Source organism: Macrotis lagotis, chromosome 5 (assembly GCF_037893015.1).
Source record: "Macrotis lagotis isolate mMagLag1 chromosome 5, bilby.v1.9.chrom.fasta, whole genome shotgun sequence".
NCBI classification, from domain to species: Eukaryota; Metazoa; Chordata; class Mammalia; order Peramelemorphia; family Peramelidae; genus Macrotis; species Macrotis lagotis.
Window position 1 is genome coordinate 64,569,196 of NC_133662.1, and position 25,072 is coordinate 64,594,267.

The 25,072-nt window shown below is 32.1% G+C and overlaps 1 long non-coding RNA gene across 3 annotated transcripts in view; it reads left to right on the forward strand.

The window, feature by feature from the left end:
• LOC141489722 (uncharacterized) overlaps positions 1 to 25,072 on the forward strand; it is a 186,985-nt gene that overhangs the window by 111,915 nt on the left and 49,998 nt on the right. For all 3 annotated transcript variants that reach the window (XR_012468972.1, XR_012468974.1, XR_012468973.1), the window contains exon 3: positions 13,784 to 13,900. This is a non-coding gene — a long non-coding RNA (uncharacterized LOC141489722). The remainder of the gene's footprint in view (positions 1 to 13,783; positions 13,901 to 25,072) is intronic.

Genomic DNA, 25,072 nt, shown 5'->3' on the forward strand with positions numbered 1-25,072 from the left:
TGGTGAATAGTAAGCTTTCTCTTAATTTGAATTTCTTGCACTCCGTAAGTCATTTGAAAGTATACTCAGAACCCTGGACTATTATTACTTGCTTGGAGAATAATATCTTGAATTCCCTTCAATATGGATTTTCAAACAAGTGTTCAATGACCTACCTGTTGGCTATGTTGCAGATGTGGTTATTCCTTCGGTACCAGTAGGAATAAAGTGCCTCTGGGATTGCTTTACACTTATGTGATTCTTTGATGTTTACCTTTTAACAAAACCTACTTTTGATTTGGGGCCTCATAACTAAAACTATCAGAATAAAGATGTTTACTACAAAGCTACTGTTTGCTGAAATAAAAACCAAACATTTATAGCAACCATTTTGGAGTAATTTTATTAAACTAATAAACTAATATTACAATATATAAGTAATATAAATTAATTTTATATAGGTATATAAAAAGCTATTCTATAATATCTAATATAAACAAATACTAACTAATAAAATCAAAAGAAGGTATAGTTAAATAAAATCTTGCGTTTGCATATCATAAAATTAGATTAAAATATTAAAAATGAGAAAGTCAAAGAAATATGGAGAAATTTTATGCTGTGATTCCTAGCAAGGAAGAATCAGGGTAAAGGAGACCTGGTAGTACACAATACAAAATGACCATAATAATATAAATAAAACACTCAAAAATTGTTGTGAAATTATGATGAACTTAATGACCCATTACAAATATGGAATGAAGATGAAGAAAGTCTCATATACAGTTTCTATGCCAATTGAACTTTTTCATCTAGTTTCTTCTCTTACAAGGGAGGAAATGGTACAGGATTTATGTAATGACTGATTTCAAAACAACTTATTTCAATGAAATTAAAAACATTAATATTGCAAAGTTATCTCATTTTCAATTGAATGGTAGTTATACAATTATAGAAACTTAATGTTTTAATCTCATAGGTCATCTAATTAAATCCTTTTCTAAAACTAAATCTCTGCAACATATGGTACATGTTGTCATTTAGCATCAACTTGATTCTCACTGGAAGTAAGGAACTTACTACTTCAAGTATTATCCCATTATGTCTTGAAATAGTGTAATTATAAAGAAATATATCCTTATATGGAGCTACATTTTGCCAGTGACTTCTATTCAGTGTTGCTAACCTACTGAACCACTTTAAAGAGTGGTTGTAATTTTGGTACCAGAAAAGATTTTCAATAGGTATCTTAGCCCAAATCTTATATTTTACAGATGAAGAAGTTGAGCCTCAAAAATACGTTGTGAGTTGCCTAGTCACAATGCACAAAGTTTCGAAATAATAACCCCCTATTCCAAATGCATCAATTTTTTCCACATTATACTACTGATAAAGTGGAATGATTTTCTTCACATTTCAGGGTTAACTTAACCCCATTTACCTTGCCTTACATTTCAGGGTAAGGAATGAAGGTAATAAAATAATGAATTAGCTGAAAAGTAACCAGAGACCAAAATATTGCTGCTACTCTGAAACAAGAATTACTTTTGGAAACCTGGAAACAAATATGTTCCTTCTTATCTCCCATTCTCTGTTACATAAACAACATGGTTCTGTCTATTGTACTGAATTCCCAGGAATACAGAAAAAATGTTCAAGGCTAAGAAACCAGGCAATGCTACAAATTAATAAATTATTATATTATCACAATGCCAAAGCAAAAATTCATCCCTCAAAACTTTGAAGAAAAGCAAACCTCAATAACTATCTTTACAGTGGTAGGATTTTTTAAACCTTGGGACAAGTTTATTTTATTTCATTTTCCTCTGTTTTAATGTGGCAAATAAAATCTTTAAAGAGTTTGTTTCTCTCATAATTTTTTTTTATGTTTTTGTGTTTTTGCGAGGCAAATGGGGTCAAGTAGCTTGCCCAAGGCCACACAGCTAGGCAATTATTAAGTGTCTGAGGCCAGATTTGAACCCAGGTACTCTTGACTGCAAGGCTCGTGCACTATCCACTGCGCCACCTAGCTGCCCTGTTCCTATTATATTTGGTTAATAAGCCACTGTTCATTCTTATGTAGCAAAAGTATGAATACATTAATTTATACATAAGTTCTCCTTTCCAGGTATTAACATTATGCATCTCTGCATCATGTTAGGGTACACAAAGGTTTATGAACATTAGTGATGAACTTCTTCCAATTAAGTAAATATAACATAGTAAATATGTAGCCACTGGTGTAAAATGCAAAGCAAAGAAAATAAATTGGAGTTTATCTGTAAATTCTTAGTTTATTCTACTAGGATCTTCATCTGCATTCCTTTTCCCTTGAAATGTGATCTACCTTGATTTGGATTTGCCGCTTTCCCCACAATTGAGTGACATGTAATTTATTCTTCCATATCTTTTTTTGAATAATCATGATAGGAAATGAAATGATTCTGAGGGCATTTATTTCTTCATTATTAGATCAATAATACAATTTTTATACTGTTTCTTCTATAATCATGTTTACTACTAAATGAAAGAATAGAGAGAAGCAAAATATTTTAAATAGCAATTTTGATAAATTCTTATTATTCACCTCACATAGTAGGATGCTGAAATAATACTTTATCATAGCATTAATTTTATCACAATAATTTTCCTTTTTCATCCATATAATCAGTAAAATAACTAGACATATAGAATTTTTATTCTAATCTCTTTACCATTATTTTTTTAGGATTTTGTAAGGCAAACATATGTTTGTATATATATATATATACATATATAGTTATGTTTGTATACATATGCAATATAATATGTATGTATATATGTATATATATCCTTCACTCACTAGTTGGAAGTCATGTAAAAAGAAAACCATTTTCATTTGAAATAGTTCACATTATTCCTTTTTAAAAAAAATCATTTCAGAATATTTTTGTTCTCATTTCAACTGCCTTAAATTTACAGTTTCTCTCAGGGATACCTTCATTTTACTTCATTCTCTGCTTTCTTAATTCAATTATAGCACCCTTTCCATATATTCTTTGAATCACAATGGACATACAAAGCTACACACACATGTACATATCAGTGGTTACCATAGATACAGCACCTTACCCACTATTCTTTTTTCTCGCTATATATGATTCTTCTGTCCTTGAATCCTTACCCATTGCTGTTTTCAACTATTATCTTTGTGGATTACTGATACTTTAATTGAAATGAATGTTTATCAAATATCTGTTTTATTCAAGTCATTATGTTAGATAATATTAGTTATTCAAAAATGAGCAAACTATAGTCCCTGCCTTTAAAAAGTTTCAAATGTATCAAACGAGCTAAAAAAAATAAGGGACATAATTATAAGCAAGATAAAAATAGGATACATGCTATAACTTGTATTTCACTTGTCATAGTTTTTGGTAATCCAGGAGTGAAGCACTGAAATAAGATTTGAGTGGGGGTTCTAATAATTTGTCTCCTCTCTCTCTCTCTCTCTATCTCTCTCTTTCTCTCTCTCTCTCTCACTCTCTCTCTCTCTCTCTCTCTCACACACACACACACAGACAACTTAACAATGTTAAATTCTCAAAACTAAAAGGTTGTTTGGAATTCTTATTGAACTTTTTGAAGGAAAGTCAGGGACAAATAAATTCTCTATGTAGTTAGATACTTTAGCCTAACTAGTGCATGTTTATTTATCTTATTGTAATTCAGAATCTATTAGGTCCTCCCAAACTGGTAAGACTAAAGTTCTGGATTCAATTTTTCTTATCCTTATATAATATGAATTTTTCACAAGATGAGTTCTGGTCTATTTCAATTAAGAGAAATCAATTACAGGGAAGGTTGGTAAACTTGAGGCTTTTTGTTTGTTTTTGTTTTTTGGATTTTTTTGTCTGTGTTTTTGTCATAGTAACTCATGATGCCTATCTGGTATATCATGGAGGAGTTGCAATTTGACCACTAAAAATATTACATAAATCAATGAAATCACAGAACCTGAATGTATTGATATATATTTAAGAGTATATTTCTGCGGTAAGTTGCTTATGAACTGTTTTATATTCTATTTAATTACATAATTTTTAATCTATAAACAGACAATGTATATGAAAATAAGATGCATTAAAAATGTTTCCTCCATTGATATAAAATATAATTCCTACTTATTAGTTTTTAAATCAATGTTTAAATTATCCCTTGACACACCTCATTTTAATATTTTGATTATACCCCAAGAAAAGGAAACTCAATAGACTTTTGAATCTTTTCTCACATGCCTTATACTCCACAAGGTGGCAGCAGAAGAGTGACTTCCTATTGTTTCTTCCAAGTGGTAGAGACTTTCAGGTGAGAGTTGTCACCAAATAGAATCCCATTTTCCATCTTCTTTATTCTCTGAAGCACTCTTCCTGAAAATCCCTAAGAAAGTACAAATTTCTTGGTCCTATATTTTTTTGACAAAAAGGGAAAGCTTTTCAAATACAGAAATATCCAAAATTTATCCAAAATATGTAATGAAATATTAATATGATCTTCTATGTTCTGAGTTTCAAGGTTTTTTATTCAAAAACTTGTTTTTTAAAATTAATTACATATTCAAGTTTTATAATTTGAGGTTATATAAAATAGATCAAACCTTAGAAAGAGACCCAGAGTGCCTGAGTTTGAATCTATTTATTACCTTCATGAGCTTGGGTTTATCACTTTTGCTTTTTATGCATCATTTGAAAAATATAGTAAATCACTTTATTAGACAGAGTCTACTAGCTTAAAATATATTTTTAAATAATCAAATGAAGTCTGCTAGATTTGTAACCTCCTTGAGAGAAGCCTAGTGCAGCAAGTTTAACATTTTAAGAGGATTAAAGATCAACACTAAATCCCATTTATTTAAAATATGAAAACTTATTTTTTAGAATATTTTTCAAATAATTTATGTGTATAGGGATAAAGGAACCTGACTTTTCCTTTGTATGTACCTCCTGAACAATACTCCAGGTTAACCATAATAGAGTAGGCGAGGGTTATTATCTGCTCAAAATCATAGCCTTCATTCATTTATTTTTCTTTATTAAGCTAATCAGAGAGTTTAAAGAAAGCTATATTAATTAAATGCATAATAATATAAGGAATCTGAAAAAGTTCTCTTGTATACAATGCAGAAAAGTACTGACACAGAGAAATTAAGTGATTTGGGAATATTCCTGAAGAATATGCATTTAGAAAATATGTGTAATCAGGAGACATACATGAATGGCCCACATATGGGAGAGAGTTATTTGTCCAAAAAATATGTCAGAAGGTACACAATGTGTCCTTGTTGAGTAGGGAACATACATGGAATGGACATGTAATTAGGCCAAATGTATGCCCATATAAATTTTCATCTTCAATGCTTTCTGGTAATGTAATAATGCTATTCTTTGCTGAATATTTTCACCATCTGCACCAGACATTGCTACTACTGAATATAAAAGCTCTGCTCTCTGACATATTGGGTTTCTGTTCCCTACTATGTCTGTACTCAATTCACAGCAACTAACTATGCTCTACTATCTTCTTCAGGTCTTTGATCTTTTAAGAATAATCTGGTGCTTTATACTAATTGTTGGGAAGAGTAGTGGCTAGTAAGGCTAGATTTAGTTGCCTTAATTTCTTTAATTACATAGTCAGGATGCTATATTCAATCAGAAACTGAGTAATATTAGTAGGATCTCCTGGAAATTTTTTCAGGCTTTTGTTTTGAGTGTTTTCCTCCTATATACTAATTAGAAATACCTGGATCAAGGCAACTAATATACTTGGGTATATGCAGCTTCATTTAATTTTTATTAAATCTAGTTGACCACACCTCATCCTAACCCTAAATAATTCTTCACTCAGCTAAGTGAATTTTATAAAGCTTCTGACTATACACTCCTGTTTTTTTCTCCTGGAAGGAAAACTTTCTCTTGCAGAATTGTGGAGGGAGAAGATGATAGAGATTTTTTTCCTCCCTGCAATTTATATAGAGAAATCCCTCTCATGACACTTTTAAAAACAAATTCTCAATTTTGATGTTAGAAAATTTCATTCTATTACTTTATCTCTCTCCTTTCTCTTTCTCCTTTTCTTCCCTTCTTCTTCCTCCCTCCTTTTCTTCCTTTTTTCTTACCTTCTCTTTTGTTTACTTTGTTTTCTTCTTCCTTCCTAATTTCTTTCCTTCTTCCTCCTCTCTTCTTTCCTTCCTCTCCTCCTGCTTTCCTCTCCTCCCTCCCTCCTTCCTTCCTCCCTCCCTCCCTCCTTTCTTTCTTTCTTATCTTGAAATTTTAAAAGTTAAATAACTATTCAATAAATAATTGTTCAATAAACATTCACTAAGTGCTAATTATTGGCAGACTCAGTTAAGCACTGGGGAATATGAATAAAAGCAAAGGGGAAGATGTATCAGGCAATTTCCTGAGTGCTGAGGTATACAAAAAAGGAAAAAGACAGTTGCTTCTCTCTAGAGATTTCTAATTTAATGAAAGAACAATGCACAAACAAATATATATGAAACAACCTATATATAACATATATATATATGATAAATATAATAAATGAGAAATGATTAAATAAGAGAAAGATCTAAAACTAGCAGAACAAAGAACTAGAATTGAGAATTAAGAAGATTGACTGTAGAAGGCAATTTAGAAGAAAAAGGAAGACAGTAAAACCAGGGTTTGAAATGGAAGAGAGAGACTACTAGTTATATATGAAAACTAGAGAAAATTTCCTTTGTTGAGAGATAGAGTGCATTGTTTGTGGAACATTAGATAAGTGTTTCAGTAGATAAACCAGTTTCATTAGATACAAGAGTAAGTGCTTAGGAGTAAGGTATAAGAAATATAGGAGACTATGAAAAATATTAGTAAGCATAGAAATAAATGGAGTTTTTCTTAAAACGATAAGCATCAGTAATCATTATATATTATATATATGTAATAAACTAAAAGTATTTCCAATAAGACCATAGGTACCCATTATCACCACTATTATTGAATACTTTATTAGAAATATTAACTTTAGCAATAAAAATAAAGAGAAATTGAAGGAATTAGAATAGGCATTGAAGAAACAAAACTCCCACTCTTTGTAGATGATGTGATGAAATACTTAGAGAATACTTGAAAATCAACTAAAAAACTTAATGAAACATTAAAAAAAATCAACTTTAGCAAAGTTACAAGATATAAAATAACTCCACATAAATAAATCATCACCATTTCAATATATTATCAACAAAATTCAGAAAGAAAAATTCCATTTAAAGTAACTGTAGGCAACATGAAATACTTGAGAGTCTACCTATCTAGATAAACCCAGAAACCATTGTAAACAATTTTAAAAAATTCACACAAATAAAGTCAGATCTAAACAACTGGAAAAATGTTAATTGCTCATTGTTAGGCTGAGCTAATATTATTAAAATTACAATTCTACTTAAATTAATTTACTTATTCAGTGACATATAAATCAGACTATCAAAAATTATTTTACAGAGCTAGAAAAAATAGAACTTCTATTCATCTGGAGGATGAATTTCAAGAATATCAAGGGAATTAATGAAAAAACTTGGTATAGACCAACATTTCACTCCCTATTCTAAAATAAGATCAAATTGGGTACATGATTTCAACATAAAGGGTGATACCACATAAAAATTAGAAAAGCAAGGAATAGTTCACCTGTTTTTATCTACAGAGAAGGGAAAAATTCTTGATAAAATAAGCAATAGAGAGTATTATAAGATGTAAAGTATACAATTTTGATTTATTATATCAAATCATTTTTTGTGGCTCCTGGAGGATGGCTCTTTCTGGGGGATTGACTTCCCTCAAACTTTTCTACCCATTTGTCCTTTATTATTACTTATCCCCTGCTTGCTTGCCTTCTTGTGAGAACTCAGCCTGCTCTGGGGAGCATAATTTCCCAAATTCTTTCACTTTTTCCTGAGTTCTATTAAAATGCACTATCTTGCTGCTTCTCCCAGGGCCTAAACTGTGAACTTTATGTAGTGACTTGTGAACTTTTTGTAGTGACTTAAAAACTATTTTTTCTACCTTTGAATTAAAGTCTAAACTTTTCTCAAAAAAAATTATAAACAGTAAGATTAAAATAAAATCAGAAAGCTGGGAAGTAAGTTTCTCATCAAATATCTTTTAATAAAGAACTCATTTCTCAAATATATAGAGAAGTGAATCATATTTATGTGAATACAAATCATTCTTGAATTGTTGAGTGGCTAAAGGATACAAACAGGCAATTTTCAGAAGGAAAAATTATATAAAGGTTATCTTAAATGTGCTAAATTGATATTAATTAGAGAAATGAAAAACATAATTATTCTGACATGTATCAAATTATCTAATATGACATTAATATAATATAATGGCAAAATTGGTACACTGTGTATTAGTTGTAAAATGATTCCATTCTGGAGAGTAACTTGGAACTTAAGCCTTTGATCCAACATCTCTACTATGTATCCTAGAGAGTTCATAAAAAAATGGAAAAATCTACATGTTCAAAAATATTCATAGTAATTCCTTCTGGAGTGGCAAATTGAAAAAAAATGAGAGAACACCCGTCTATTAGCCAATGACTGAATAAGGTATGTTATATGAATGCAATGAAATACTATTGTTCTATAAGATATGACGAAAAGGTAGATTTTAGAAAAACCTGAAAAAAAAGACATCCATTAACAGTGAATAGAATCAGCATATCGTACATAATAATAAGAACATTGTATGATAATTATTTATGATTGATTTATCTCTTCTCAGCAATATAGCAATTCAGGAAAATTCCAAAAGATTCAAATCAGAAATGCTACCCACATCCAGAGAAAGAATTAGTAAAGTATGAATGCAGATTGAAACACACACAATTTTCATTTTACTTTTTACTTTTTATTTTATGGTTATTTTTCCTTTTGCAAATTATTTTTTCTCAAACTGTTTTTCTTTCACAACAAGATCAATATAAAAATAGTTTTTATATGATTGCACACATATGACCTATATCAAATTGATTACTGTCTTAAGAAGAAGAAGGGAGAACATTTTGAACTAAAAATTTTATTTATAAAATGTTGAATATCATATAATAATTATTAATATTATAATAATATAATCACATAGTATTATACTAGTGATTAATAGTATAGTATTATTAAAATTAATTTATTAGTTCACTATAGTATCATAATAAATTATAATAATAATGATTATATGTTATAATTACATAGTATAGTGATAAATAAAATACTGCTAAAATAAAGTTATTCAGTAAAAATATAATTAGAGTAGGGAAGATTGATTATTGATATTGATTATTGATATTATTGATAATCTGTCAAAGAATTTAAAATACTTGAGAAAGTTTAACATTTAGGGAAAAAGAAAGGTAATGAAACAGGAAAATTAGGCTCAAAAGAAGCAAAAAAAATTATATCAATTGAAAAAATTAATTTTATCCAAGGCAGAGTGACTGTCTTTGAGGATAAGATAAAGATAACTTGATGGTTTCCTAGAAGGACTTCCAGGGGAATATGATAAATTTTTAAAAATATATTGAACAAAAATGTGAATACCACATTTCAGGAAATTATGCAAGCAAATTATTTAGAATCCATAAATAAAGTCAATAAAAGTCTAAGGTTAATCATGGATTTCTCTTGGGTAAAAATAGTTCTGTATTCTTAATTTGAATTTCAAATTCAGGCAAAACAACTTCCCAACACAAAGACTTTGAAGTATTAAGTTAATTCAACTAACAAGGCATTGTGCCATTTTTTTAAAGAAAATTTTAAAAAAATGGGAAATAGTATAATATATCTCAAAAATACAAGGAGTTCAAGATGCAATTCATAATACCATATATTGAAACCTGGATAGTTAGTAGGCAGGTAGGTGTACAACCAGCTCAGAGTCAGGAAGTCCAGAGTTCAAATCTAAACTCAGAATGTTTCTAGTTGCATCACTTTGGCAAATCACTTAATCTCTATTTGCCTATGGATCTGCAATCCACTGGATAAGTAGATGGCAAAATATTCTTGTATCTTTGCCCAAAATATCACATATAATGTCATGAAAAATTAGAAATAAATGAATGAGCAACATGGGGCTTAATAGTCAACCAAAAAGAGAGTACTTCAACAATGTTTGAGACATTTCTGAAAAAGTGAGGGCAGGCAGGGAGGAAGGAAAGGAGATATGGATAGACAAAAAGAGAGAGACAGAAAGAAAATGTTAAAACATACCAACACTTAAAACAATGAAGTACAATTTTTCAAGGAAAAAAAATTAGTATGGAGTAAGAAAGGGTGAAGATGGAATATTTATGACTTTCTTTTTGATTGTACTGTGTGATCAATTTACACATTCACATTTTTATTATGATGGTTAGATTTTTGCTTTCTTCCATTTCTTTCTTCTGGTTTAATTTGAATCCTTTTTTTCTTAAGATTTTTTCAAGGCAATGGGGTTAAGTGGCTTGCCAAAGGCCACACAGTGAGGTAATTATTAAGTGTCTGAGGCCACATTAGAACTCAGGTACTCATGACTCTAGGACTCTATCCACTGTGCCACCTAGCTGCCCCTACTTTTCTTTTTAAGTCAGATATTCTTCTCAAAAATTACTCTTGCTCATATTTTATTTAAGAGGGGCCCTTTTGTAAAAAGTTCTGTTCTTAATTTTCTTCCATATTTTGAATCCTATATTTCTCTTCATATGATATATAGCTAAATTTATTTCTATATTTTTGTGTGTGTACCTCATGGGACTAGTGTTCTTGGAATTCCCTAGGGCTAGAGCTCCCTCACTCAAACTATTTCAAAATTAATTCAATAATAGTTGTTGCCTAGACTTCAACATGATCTGCACTGTTTACATTTAGAAAAATAAATTAATGAAGAAAGCAATGTCAAAATTAGAATGTGATCTAATAGAATTCTATTTTGTGTCATTAGAAAGTCAATTTACTCTTTATTCTTACATTTATCAGAGAATAATCTTAAAGCCAGATTATCTTATCTCTTTTTCTATGTTCTTCCTACCAATCTGAGAACCCACTCTTTTAGATTTATTCATTTCCTCTCCTGGTGTAAGAAGTAGTCTAGGTTGTAAAATTTCTGAGAAGCTGGTTTCCTAATATTCACATGACTTGAAAGTTGCTCTTAAGCTCATTTATCTTACCATAGGCAATCATTTCCTCTGATGATGACATCCTTTCCTTTGTACTTCTATGTAGAATTATTTTTCTTTTCAAATCACAATCCCTTTGCACCATTGATTCTTTATTGTTGTCCTCATACATCCCTTCTTTGATAAAAGTAATCCAACTGTCATCTAACCTTCCATCTATCTATGTATCCATGTATGTATGTAACTATCTGTCATATATCTATGTAATATCTATGTTCTGTGTATCAAACTATGTAGCTAACCAACCATCCATCCATCCATCCATCCATTCATCTATCCATCATAGGGAAAACTGAGATTTCTGCATATAAGTTGAATGAAAAATAGGGCAAGTGATTGTGCAGGAAATATTGAAGGGATGACTCTGTTTAACAATTCCAGATAAAATTGTCAGATAAAATTTGAAGTCAGAATCACTTGCTGCAAATCAGATATTTTGATTCACTAAGTCATTATTGATTTTCTTTCTAATATCTTTATGTAAATAACTCACATTATTATCATCAGTACTATTCATTTAATAATTTATTTAAGATGTTTTCAAAGAAAAGAAACAAAGCTGGAAAATCTAAAATGTTTGCTCACCTATTCATTTTCTGTGTATTCTACTAATATTTCTATTTCTTTTCAATTATATATAGCCCTTGCTAACACCAAAATTGACCTATTATTAATAATCCCAAAGTACATGATAATATTTTATAATGTATTTAAATCTTGAGAACAAAATCCCCCTATCTTTCAGGTGGTCCTAGAGACCATTCATTATTTATTGATTATTGTTGCATAAGATCAAATATACCAGAATAGATTTGCATGAAAACCTTGAAAAAAACACATTCAGGAAAATAATAAAAATTGTGGAAAGAACACTGAATGTGGAGTCAGAATTCCTAAATTCATGTCCCATCTATAATATTTGCTTCTTCTGTTTCTTTGATAAGCAGAAATGAACCAAACATTTTAAATAGAGATCATATAGGAACATCTATTTGTCTCTGAAGTAGCTTATAAAGTTAATTTAAGATTCTATTACTTCCTCTTTTTATTTTTTGCAAGGCAACTGGGGTTAAGTGGTGCCCAAGGCCACACAGCTAGGTAATTATTAAGTGTCTGAGACTGGATTTGAACCCAGGTACTCCTGACTCCAGGGCCGGTGCTTTATCCACTGGGCCACCTAGCCACCCCTACTTCCTCTTCTATAGAAGAGTTTAACACCATAGCTAGCAGCAATGGAGGGGCACCAGAATACTATTATTTGAATCATTGCTTTGATAAAATACTTAGATAAGTACTGTATTTCTGATTTGTCCCCAAATATTTATAAAACTTTCAGGCTCACACAAAGAAGTCTAAAATCAATTGCATTAAATCTAAATGATGTATAGCATGATATTCAAAAAAGTAAACATTTATGATATAATTAATAAGCTATTCATTTCTTGTGATTTTAGTCATATTGTATGTTTCCAGAAAAAGAGTAAGATTCAGGTGTGTCTACAGAATAAAAGAAATCTGTATTTCCTGAAGGATAATCTTATCTCTTCACCAGTACACTAGCCATCAATAAGGATACTGGGAGATAATATATCTTTATATTTTTATATATCTTTATATATCTTCTATATCTTTCCCATAGGTATCAAGTTCTGCATTTAATATAGTCCCCAGGGGCGTCAACTCTCCAGTCATGTTTTACTCTACAATGAGAAGCTTTTAGAGAAAGACATTTGGCTGCATTTCTATGACACTTGTTTTGAGACTCATTATAATCCACACAACGGTCTGTTTTGAGATTCCATACTTACCACAATACCTCAAAGTGCTTTGAAGAACACATGTTATTATCATTGATATTTGTTAATTACATAAACACAATTTAATTTTATAAGTAAGATACACTGTGAGATCTGAGGGAAGAATTTTTTATTGTGTGCATTTTGAAGGCCTTATTTTGAAGCAGGTTGTATTTAAAATAGTGACAACAATAAAGAGAAATTTACAGACAAGGTAGATGACAGACCTTTTAGGCTTAGGGTAGGTTGTGAAAAAAACTATGAGAATCTACTGCATATTTAGTGGCAGTTTTCCAATCATGTTGGCCAACTTATGAGGAACAGTAGCTTCCTTTCTTCATTGCCTATATTTCTGATCTATTAAAGAAAGAAGTTGATTGAGAAGATGTTTTTAGAACCAAAACTATTGTATATTATTTGATACTAGAATTCTATTATTCAGGTATGTCTATACCAACATCATTTTCTTCACCAAAAATATGATCAGAAAGCAGTCAGGGACTTTACTTATTTTCCTAAAGGTGGCACTGATATTGCATCGTCCTTGGTTCATATGATATTTTTGCAAGTATTCTTTTCCTGCTATAACCAGGTATATCCACCTGTTCTTGAAACATGATCTCAAATGGAGCAAGCAGTTCCTGGAACTTGTAGAAAATGACCTAACCTAGTGTATCTCTCCCTTCATCTCATCAGTTTTCCTCATTATAATAAATTTAAGTATATAGTAATCTCTTATACTTACTAAAGCAAGTGTTGTTTATCTCAACTTATTTCAGACTCAACACAGAAAAGCAACAAGAATGTTATTAATGGATCTTTGAGAACAAGAAGGAGAATATAGCAAGGTCCTTCAGAAGAAGGGAAGAAGAGAAAATAAATGGCTCACTTTACCAGTGAGTTATATGGAATTTAATATGAGTCTGAACTGGGCTAAATGAACAATGTGTGTAATATTGTATGAAACAGAAACAATTTCAGAGTCAATATTATTCCAGTGGTATTTACTCTCTTTTAAACATTTTTTTCATCCATATATACATATATTTTTAAGTTACAAAATTTTCTTCCACCCTCCCTTCCTACCCACCTCCCCTCAGTGATGTACAGGTTAACATTATACATACATAATTTGGATAAACATGTTTACATATTAGTCATTTTAGATATGAGGAATTAGGATTAAGTGAAAAAGATGCACAAAATACAATTTTTAGGGTCGGCTAGGTGGCCCAGTGGATAAAGCACCGGCCCTGGAGTCAGGAGTACCTGGGTTCAAATCCAGCCTCAGACACTTAATAATTACCTAGCTGTGTGGCCTTGGGCAAGCCACTTAACCCCATTTGCCTTGCCAAAACCCCCCTAAAAAGACAATTTTTATAAAGTGTTCATCAGATTATAAGGGTTGGTTGTTCGTTCTTTCTTTCTATTTTTTGTTTTGTGTTGTTTACTTTTTCTTCCTCTGGATGAGAATAACATTGTCCATACCCAGTCTAATAAAGTTGTCCTAATTCTTTGAATTGCTGAGAGGATCTGCTTCCATTAAGGTTGATCATTTCACTATGCTGTTGTTAATGTGGACATTGTTCTCTTGGTTCTACTCCCTTTGCTCAGCATCAGATCCTGTAAGTCATTTCATGCTTCTCTAGAGTTCAACCATTTATGGTTTCTTATAGAACAATAATATTCCATAGTATTTATGTACCATAACTTGTTTAGCCATTCCCCAATTGATGGGCATCCCCTCAATTTCAAAGTGTTTGAACAATTTTACTTCTCTTTGGGCATAATTACATATGGCTCTCCAGAATGGATGGATCCATCCACAACTCCACCAGCAATGAATCAATGTCCCAATCCACCCACAATCTCCCCCAAATTGATCATTTTCCCATTTTCTCATCTTGGCTAACCTGATAGGTGTGAGGTGACCTCATTTTTGTTTTCATTTGCATTTCTCTAATCAATAATGATTGGAACATTTTTTCATATGATTATATATAACTTTAATTTCTTCATTTGAAAACTGTAAATCATGTTCTATTTTTTAGGTTTTGGCAAGGCTTTGGGGTTAAGTGGCTTGCCCAAGGCCACTCAGCTAGGTAATTATTAAGTGTCTGAGACCGTGTTTGAACCTAGGTATTCCTGACTCCAGAGCTGGTGCCTTATCCACTGCACCACCTAGGCACCCTATTCATATTCTTTAACCATTTATCAATTGCAGAATAGTGGTATTTACTTTTGTGGATGATCTCATGTATTCAAGAAAATCAGATAATTATATAATTGACTGACCCTTTTTTGTTTTTAATAATCACTGAAAAATCTTTGTTTTTATCTTGAATAGTATTCAAATTGAAATTCTAGAAAAAGTATAATGATTCATTTTGTGGTTTAGGGGTAGAAAAGGGATATTTTCAACAATTAAACAATAGTGTATTTGCATGGACATATATGGGGATTTTCTTAGGAAGTACAACACCTTATCATAACTCTCACATCATAGAATCAGATTCTTAGTATTGAAAAGGGTCTATATTTGTTGTTGTCATTTGATCATTTTTTAAAGTTATATCTAAGTCTTTGTGACTGTGGGATTTTCTTGGCAAAAGAGTTGGAGTGGTTTTGCCATTTTCTTCTCCAGTTCATCCTACAGATAAGAAAATTGAAGCAAAGAGATTTAAGTGGCTTGCACAGAGTCAAACATATAGTAACCGTCTTAGGTCAGATTTGAACTCCGGAAGATTATCCTTCCTGACTCCAGATCTGGCACTCTATATATTATATGACCTAGCTTCCCCAGTATATGTTGGAATTAACCATGTCTAAAATACTATCTTAGAATCATTCCAGTAAGTGCATTCCTAATGCCTGTATTTATGTTCTATAGCTCTTCAGTAGCAAACCATGGTTTTATACAAATTCTTTTGAAAAGAGTCTAGGAATTTTAGTGGACTGCAAAGTCAATACTCATGAACAGTGTGAAGTGGCAGGTAAAAGGGAAAAAAAAGAACCAACCCTAACATAATCTGTTTTAGGATAACTGTAGTGCTTAGATTGAAATAAGTGATATTCCTACTGTGCTCCATCCTGATCAGACCACAAAAAGAGTATTTTGTTTAATTCTGAGTGTTCCATTTTGATAAGAATTTAAATAAGCAGGAATAGAGTAGCAAACAACAGAGATGGTGAAGGGGCTTCCCACCAGTTGAAATAAAGATAAACTGAAGAGGCTGAAGTTTTTACTTTTAATAGGAAATGTGAGGTATCTTTAAGTACCTAAAGTGACAACATTGGAAAGAGGATTAGATTATCCTTTGTTCAAGAGATCTGAAACAGAATCAATGAGTGATGGGGGAAGGAGGGATTGAACATCTGCTTAGTATATATAAAAAAAAAAAAACACTTCATCATCGGGACAGCTAGGTTGTGAGTTCTCTGTCTCTGGAGACTGCAAGGTGATGACTGGATGATCTATTTTTCTAGCTTGATCACATTGTCTTTGCATTTAAGATGACCTCTCAGGCTATTTCTGACTGGGATTCTATAATTATATGTACCTTGCAATTATGGCTAGATATCAATATTTTCCTAAAGATCTTAGTATGTTGGTTGGATAGGAGAGAATAAAGGTGTGTTCTTTACAAAACTGTAGAAAATAAAATGGTACTTAAACAATATGTCTTTGGAAACATATTTAACAATGGAATTAGGAGTACTGAGTAAGATTCTTTTTTTTTCCCATGGGTGGATCACATTCTTTATGATAAGTCCATCACAGAAGTTACTTCCATATTTTTCCACCATTGGCATTACTGATTGCAAGTCCCTCCTTTCGTATTTCTCCACTACCATGTACTATATTTTTTCTCTCCTTTCACTCTGACTCTGTTGTAGCATAGCTGAGTGGCGCAGCAGACAGATCCCTGGCTCTGGGGCCAAGAGGCCCCAAGCCCCCATACCACCCCTTGGGCCCAGCATCCACCTGGCCCTATGGTCCCAGACAGGCCTTCCAATCCCAGCCCCTTGGAAGAAGTAAAAAAAGAAAATGTGTTATATCTGACCACTCTTCCCCCATGGTCCATCCTCTCCTCCATCACTCACATCACCCTCCTTCCCCCTGTTCCCCCTCTCCTTACTCCACATGCCTATTCCCCATTGAGAATATATACTGTTTCCTCTCCTAACCACCTCTGATGAGAGCGGATTCCCTCATTCCCCCTTTCCTTCCCCCCTTCCATATCATTGTAATAGCTCATTTTAATAAAGAAAAATCTTATTATATAAAATATCCTGGCCTATTCCCCCTCTCCTATTTCTTTCTCCCATTACATTTCCCTTTTTTCTATTGACTCCATTTTTACACCATATTTTATCTTCAAATTCAGCTTTCTCCTGTGATTCAACTATAAAAGCTCCCTCTATCTGCTCTTTTAATTGAGAAGGTTCATATGAGTATTATCAGTGTCATTTTTCTATGCAGGAATACATGCAGTTCATATTTAGTCTCAGGTTTATATAAGTATGTTAGAATTAGAGTATTATAGATTTGAAAAAAAAATTTAGTAACCTCTAGAAGACCCAAGTTATTTATTTCTGAGATAATTTTTTTCTTTATATGCATAGAAGAATCCAAAAAACCAAACCTCAAATTCTTTAAAGAATAGCCTGACTTATAAGTGCTAAGAGATGTAATAAATCAGTAACTTGTGGACATAAAAGGTGAGAGTTTCCTATAACAGATTATTTACTTGGACCTGGAAGAATTATAGCGGTTTCTCTGTGAAGCAATTTTTATAATTCTGGGTATTTCTACAATATCTTCTTTGGAGGAACATGAAGAGTTCTGTAGTCACTAAACTACAGGGAAGAGGTAGGAATGAACATTTTTTTGGTTTATTTTAGAAGAAAATTGGCCTCATAAAACAATTGGAAATAACTTTTTTCCTAGAATTGTCAGTTTACCAAGATAGATCTTATAAATCCATACCTTTCCTTGACAATTATGCATGTATAATGATGTTAAACATATTTCCATGTTGATCATTTTGTGAAAGAAGAATCAGAACAAAAGAGAAAAACATGAGAGGGAAAAATCATAAAGAATAAAACATTTTTTTAAAATGGAAAATGTTTTGCTTTAGTCTGCACTCAGACTCTATAGTACTTTCTATGGATAAAATTTTTCATCACAAATCCTTAAGAATTGTTTTCAACATTGTTCTACTGGGAGAACTAAGTCTATCACAGTTGATCATCATGCAATGTTGCTTAAAATGTGTACAGTGTTCTCCTGGTTCTGCTCACTTCACTTAGCATCAATTTATGTACACATCTTTCCAGGTTTTTCTTATGTCTATCCATTCATTAATTCTTACTCAACAGTAGTACTCCATCACATTCATATACCACATTTTGCTTAGTCATCCCCCAATTGATGGGCATTCCCTCAATTTCCAATTCTTTGCCACTACAAAAAGAACTGCTTTAATTATTTTGCATATGTGGGTCTTCCCCCTCCCCTTTTTATGATCTTTTTGAGATTATAGACCTAGTAGTAGTAGTAGCAGTATTGCTGCATGAAGACTATGCACAGTTTTATTGCCCTTTGGACATAGTTCCAAATTGCTCTTCAGAATGGTTGGATCAGTTTACAACTTCATCAACAATGCATTAATGTCCCAGTTTCCCCACATTCTTTCTAATAATGATCACTTTTCCTTTTTTGTCATATTGACCAGTCTGATAAGGCTAAGGAAATACTTCAAAATTGATTTAATGTAGCTTTCTTTAATCAAAACAAATTTAGAACATTTTTATATGCTTATAGATTGCTTTAATTTCTTCCTCTGTGAACTGCCTGATTATCTGCTATGACCACTGACCAATTGGAAATGACTTGTATTCTTATAAATTTAACTCAGTTCCATAATATGTATATATATATATATATATATATATATATATATATATATATATATATATATGAAGAAAATGAAAACTTTATCAAAATACTAACTGCAAAAACTGCCTTCCAACTATCTGCATTTTTGGAATCTTGGTTACAATGGTATTATTTGCACATTTTTTCCCTAAATTTAAAGTAATCAAAATTATCGATTTTCCCACCCTATATATCTGACAGATAAACTATTCCTTGTTATCCTAATTGGAAAACATCTCTCATATCTAAATTGTATACCTTATTTTGGTAAAGCGTGTGAGGTGTTGGTCTGTACATAGTTCTGTCACGTGTTTCCAGTTTTTCCAATGTTTCTGTCATGGAGTGAATTCTTAGCCAAAAAACTGAAGTCTTTGAGGTTAAACAAACAGTAGATTACATAGTAATTTACTACTGTTTCCTTTGTACTTAATCTAGTCCATTGATCCACCACACTGTTTCTTACTCAGGATTAGTTTTGATGAATGTTGTTTATGATACAATTTTAGCTCTGATATGACTAGGTCACTTTCCTTTACACACACACACACACACACACACACACACACACACACACACACATACACAAACACTCTCTCTATATATATGTGTGTGTGTGTGTGTGTGTGTGTGTATTTAATTTTAGAAAGGTTTTATTCATTTTCAGTTTTACAATTTTTGCCCCAATCTTGCTTCCCTTCCGCCACCCCCCACAGAGGGCAGTTTGTTAGTCTTTACATCATCCACATAGTATGCATTGATCTAAGTTGAATGTGATGAGAGACAAATCATTTCCTTAAGGAAGAAAGATATATTATGAAATATGGAAGAATTACATGAGATGATTTTTTAAAAATTAAATTAAAGGTACATAGAAAGTCTTTGGTCTTTGCTCAAACTCCACAATTCTTTCTCTGGATGCAGATGGTATTCTCCATTGCAGATACCACAAAATTGTCCCTGATTGTTGCCCTGTTGGTATGAGTAAGTCCATTAAGTTTGATCATCACTCCCATGTAGCTGTTAGGGTAAATAATGATTTAGTGGTTCTGCTCATCTCATTCAGCATCAGTTCACGCAAATCCTTCCAGGCGTTCCTGAATTCCCATCCCTCCTGGTTTCTAATAGAACAGTAGTGTTCCATCAAATATGTATACCACAGTTTGTTAAGCCATTCCACAATTGATGGGCATTCCCTCTGTTTCCAATTCATTGCCACCACAAAGACAACGACTATGAACATTTTTTCATTTTTAATTAATTTTTATTGAAGATATTATTTGAATTTTACAATTTCCCCCCCAATCTTACTTCCCTCCCCCCCCCCCATAGAAAGCAATTTCTCAGTCTTTACTTTGTTTCCATGTTGTACCTTGATGCAAATTGGGTGTGATGAGCCTTTCCGCTGGCTCCACCATATTCCAGTGAGTTGCCAAAATGACAAACACAAAAGGAAAAAGGAGAGGGACTCGATACATGTTTTCTAGGCCCTTTTGAAAACATGGTGTCATCCCTCTGGCTACAATATGTGCATATACAAGAAAGGTGATATCGTAGCTATCAAGGGTATGGGCGCAGTTCAGCAAGTAATGCCCCACAAATGTTACCATGGCAAGACTGGACGAGTCTATAATGTTACACAGCATGCTGTAGGCATTGTTGTAAACAAACAGGTTAAGGGCAAGATTCTAGCCAAGAGCATTAATGTGCATATTGAGCATATTAAGTATTCTAAGAGCAGAGATCGCTTCCTGAAGCGAGTAAAGGAAAATGATCAGAAGAAGAAAGAAGCCAAAGAAAAAGGCACTTGGGTTCAACTAAAACATCAGCCTGCTCCACCCACAGAAGCACACTTAGTGAGAACCAATGGCAAGGAACCTGAGCTGTTGGAACCAATCCCCTATGAATTCATGGCATAAATGACTTAAAAAATAACCAATAAAAGATTTCTTGAATTTTGGGAAAAAAAATTGGGTGTGATGAGTGAGAAATCATATCCTTAGAGAAGAGACAAGAATTCTAAGAGGTAACAAGATCAGACAATAAGATATCTCTTTCCCCCCCTAAATTAAAGGGAATAGTCCTTGAGCTTTATTCAAACTCCACAGCTCCTTAGCTAGATACAGATGGCACTCTCCTTTGCAGACAGCCCAAAATTTCTCCCGATTGTTGCACTGATGGAATGAGCAAGTCCTTCAAGGTTGATTATCACTCTCATGTTGCTGTTAGGGTATACAGTGTTTTACTGGTTCTGCTCATCTCACTCAACATCAGTTCATGTAAATCCTTCCAGGCTTCTCTAAAATCCCATCCCTACTGGTTTCTAATAGAACACTAGTGTTACTTGACATGCATATACCACACTTTGTTAAGTCATTCCCTAGTTGAATGACATTCACTTAATTTCCAATTCTTTGCCACCACAAACAGGGCTGCTATGAATATTTTTGTACGAGAGATGTTTTTACCCTTTTTCATAATCTCTTTAGGCTATAGACTCAGCAGTGCTATTGCTGGGTCAAAGCATGTGCATATTTTTGTTGCCTTTTGGGCATAATTCCAAATGGTTCTCCAGAAAGGTTGGATGAGTTCACAGCTCCACGAACAATGCATTAGTGTCCCAGATTTCCCACATTCATTCCAACATCGATCATTGTCCTTTATGGTTGGTCATATTGGCCAGTCTGAGAGGTGTGAGGTGGTACCTCAGAGATATTTTAATTTGCAATTCTCTAATAATTAGTGATTTAGGGCAATTTTTCATATAATTATGGATTGCTTTGTTTTTCTCATCTGTAAATTGCCTTTGCATATCCTTTGACCATTTATCAATTGGGGAATGGCTTGTTTTGTTTTTTTTTTCCCAAAAGACTCAGTTCTCTGTATATTTTAGAGATGAGTCCTTTGTCAGAAGCACTAGTCATAAAAATTGTTTCCCAATTTACTACATTTCTTTTGATCTTGGTTACAATGGTTTTGTCTGTGCAAAAACTTTGCAATTTAATATAGTCATAATTGTCTAATTTACTTTTAATGATGTTCTCCATATTTCTTTGGTCACAAAATGCTTTCCTTTCCATAAATCTGACAGGTAAACTACTTGATCTTCTAGTTTGCTTATAATATTGTTTTTTATTTCTAGATCCTGTATCCATTTTAATCTTATCTTGGTGTAGGGTTTGATTTGTTGATCTTAATCCAAGTTTTTTCCATAAAAATTTTCAATTTTCCCAGCAGGTTTTATCAAAGAGAGAGGTTTTATCCCAAATAGATGGACTCTTTAGGTTTATCAAATAACAGATAACTATAATCATTTCCTGCTATTGCACCTAGTCTATTCCACTTGTCCACCACTCTATTTTTTAGCCAATACCAAATAGTTTTGATGACTGATGCTTTATAATATAATTTTAGGTCTGGTAGGACTAAGTCACTTTCTTTTGCACTTTTTTTCATTAAATCTTTGGAGATTCTAGACGTTTTATTTCTCCATATTAATTTTCTTACTATTTTTTCTAACTCATCAAAGTAAGTTTTTGGAGTTATGAAAAGTTGGGCACTAAAAAAAGTAGTTAAGTTTGGGGGAATTGTCATTATATTAGCTTGACCTATCTCTGAACAGTTGGGATTTACCCAGTTGGTTAAGTCTGATTTTATTTGTGTGAGAAATGTTTTCGAAAAGTTTCTGAGTCTGCCTTGACAGGTAGACTCCCAGGTATTTTATATTGTCTGAAGTTACTTTCAATGGGATTTCTCTTTCTAGCTCTTTATGCTGCATCTTGCTTGTCATATATAGACATTTTGAGGGTTTACAAGAGTTTATTTTATGTCCTGTGACTTTTCTACAGTCGCTAATTATTTCTAGTAGTTTTTTAGATGATTTTTTGGGATTTTCTAGATATACCATCATGTCATCTACAAAGAGTGAGAGTTTTATCTCTTCCTTCTCTATTCTAATTCCTTTGATTTTTTTTCTTTTCTTATTGTGGAAGATAACATTTCTTTTATGATATTGAGTAGTAGTGGTGATAGTAGGCACCCTTGTTTCACCCCTGATCTTAATGGGAATGCCTCTAGCCTATCCCCATTGCAAATAATTCCTGTCGTTGGTTTTAGATAGATATTTTTATTATTCTAAGGAATATTATTCCTACGCTCTCTAGTGTTTTTAGTGGCAATGGGTGCTGTATTTTATCAAAACCTTTTTCAGAATCTATTTATATAATGATATGATTTCTGATAGGTTTGTTGTTGATATTACTAATTAAACTGCAGTTTTCCTAATATTGAACCAACCCTGCATGCCTGGGATAAATGCTACTTGGTCATAATATATTATCTTAGTGATAACTTGTCATTTTCTTAAGTTTTTTTTTAAAGATTTTTGCATCTCTATTCATCAGGGAGATAGGTCTATAATTTTCTTTTTTATTTTAACTCTGGCCAGTTTAGGTATCGGCACTATATTGGTGTCATAGGATGAGTTAGACAGAGTTCCGTGTTCACTTATCTTTCCAAATAGTTTATATGCAATTGGAACCAGTTGTTCCTTTAATGTTTGATAGAATTCACTTGTGAATCCATCTGGCCCTGGAGATTTTTTCTTAGGGAGTTTAATAATGAGATTGTTGAATTTCTTTTTCTGATATAGGTTATTTATGCATTTAATTTCCTATTCATTTAACCTAGACAACTTATATTTTTGTAAATATTCTTCCATTTCATTTAGATTATCAAATTTATTGGCATATAGTTGGGAAAAATAATTCCTAATTGTTTCTTTAATTTCTTCCTTATTGATGGTGAGTTCACCTTTTTCATTTATGATATGAGCAATTTTGTTTTCTTCTTTTTAATCAAATTGACCATAGGTTTGTCAATTTTGTTTTTTTTTTCATAAAACCAGTTCTTGGTTTTATTTATTAGTTCGATAGTTTTCTTGCTTTCCATTTTATTGATTTCTCCTATAATTTTAAGAATTTCTATGTTTGTATTTAACTGGGGGTTTTTAATTTTTTTAGTTGCCTCTTTACTTCATTGATTTCCTCTTTCTTTAATTTATTCATGTAAGTATTTAAAGATATAATATATCCCCTTGACAGACCCATAGGTTTTGTTTTGATGTTTCATTATTGTCATTATCTAGGATAATATAATTAATTCTTTCTATAATTTGTTGTTTGATCCACTCATTCTTTAAATTGAGATTATTCAGTTTCCAGTTAGTTTGGGGTCTATATCTCCCTGGCCCAATATTGCATATCTTTTTTTATTGCATTGTGATCTGAGAAAGATGTATTTACTATTTCTGTCTTTCTGCAATTTATTTTTAGGTTTTTATGCCCTAGTACATGGTCAATTTTTGTGTAACTGCCATGTACTGCAGAAAAAAAAAAGTATATTCCTTTCTATCCCCATTCAATTTCCTCCATACATATATCATGTCTAAACTTTCTAACAATCTATTTACTCCTTTAACTACTTTCTTATTAATATTTTATGGTTAGAATTATCTAAATCTGAGAATGGGAGGTTGAGGTCTCCCACTAGTATAGTTTTGCTCTCTATGTCTTCCTGTAGCTCTTTCAACTTCTCTTCTAAGAATTTGGATGCTATACCATTGAGTGCATACATATTTAGTATTGAAATTACTTTATTGTCTATGGTACATTTTAGGAGGATATAGTTTCCTTCCTTATATTTTTTAATAATATCTATTTTTGAAAATGCTTTGTATGAGATAAGGATTGCTATCCCTACTTTTTTTCACTTCAGTTGAAGCAAAATATATTTTGCTCCAAACTTTTACCTTTATTCTATAAGTATCCCTCTGCTTCAGATGAGTGTCTTGTAAGCAGCATATTGTAGGATACTGATTTTTAATCTACTCTGCTATTTTCTTTTGTTTTAAGAGAGAGTTCATCCCATTCACTTTCAAAGTTATAATTGCTAACTCTTTATTGACTTCCATGTTATCTTCCCTCTGTTTGTATTTCCCCCTCTTTTTTCCTGTTATCCATATTCCCCAGTGTTTTGTTTCTGAATACCACCACCTTCAGTTTGTTTACCCTCCTATATCCAAGCCCCTTTTCCCCTTTCCCTTTATCCCTTCTTTTTTCCCTTCCTT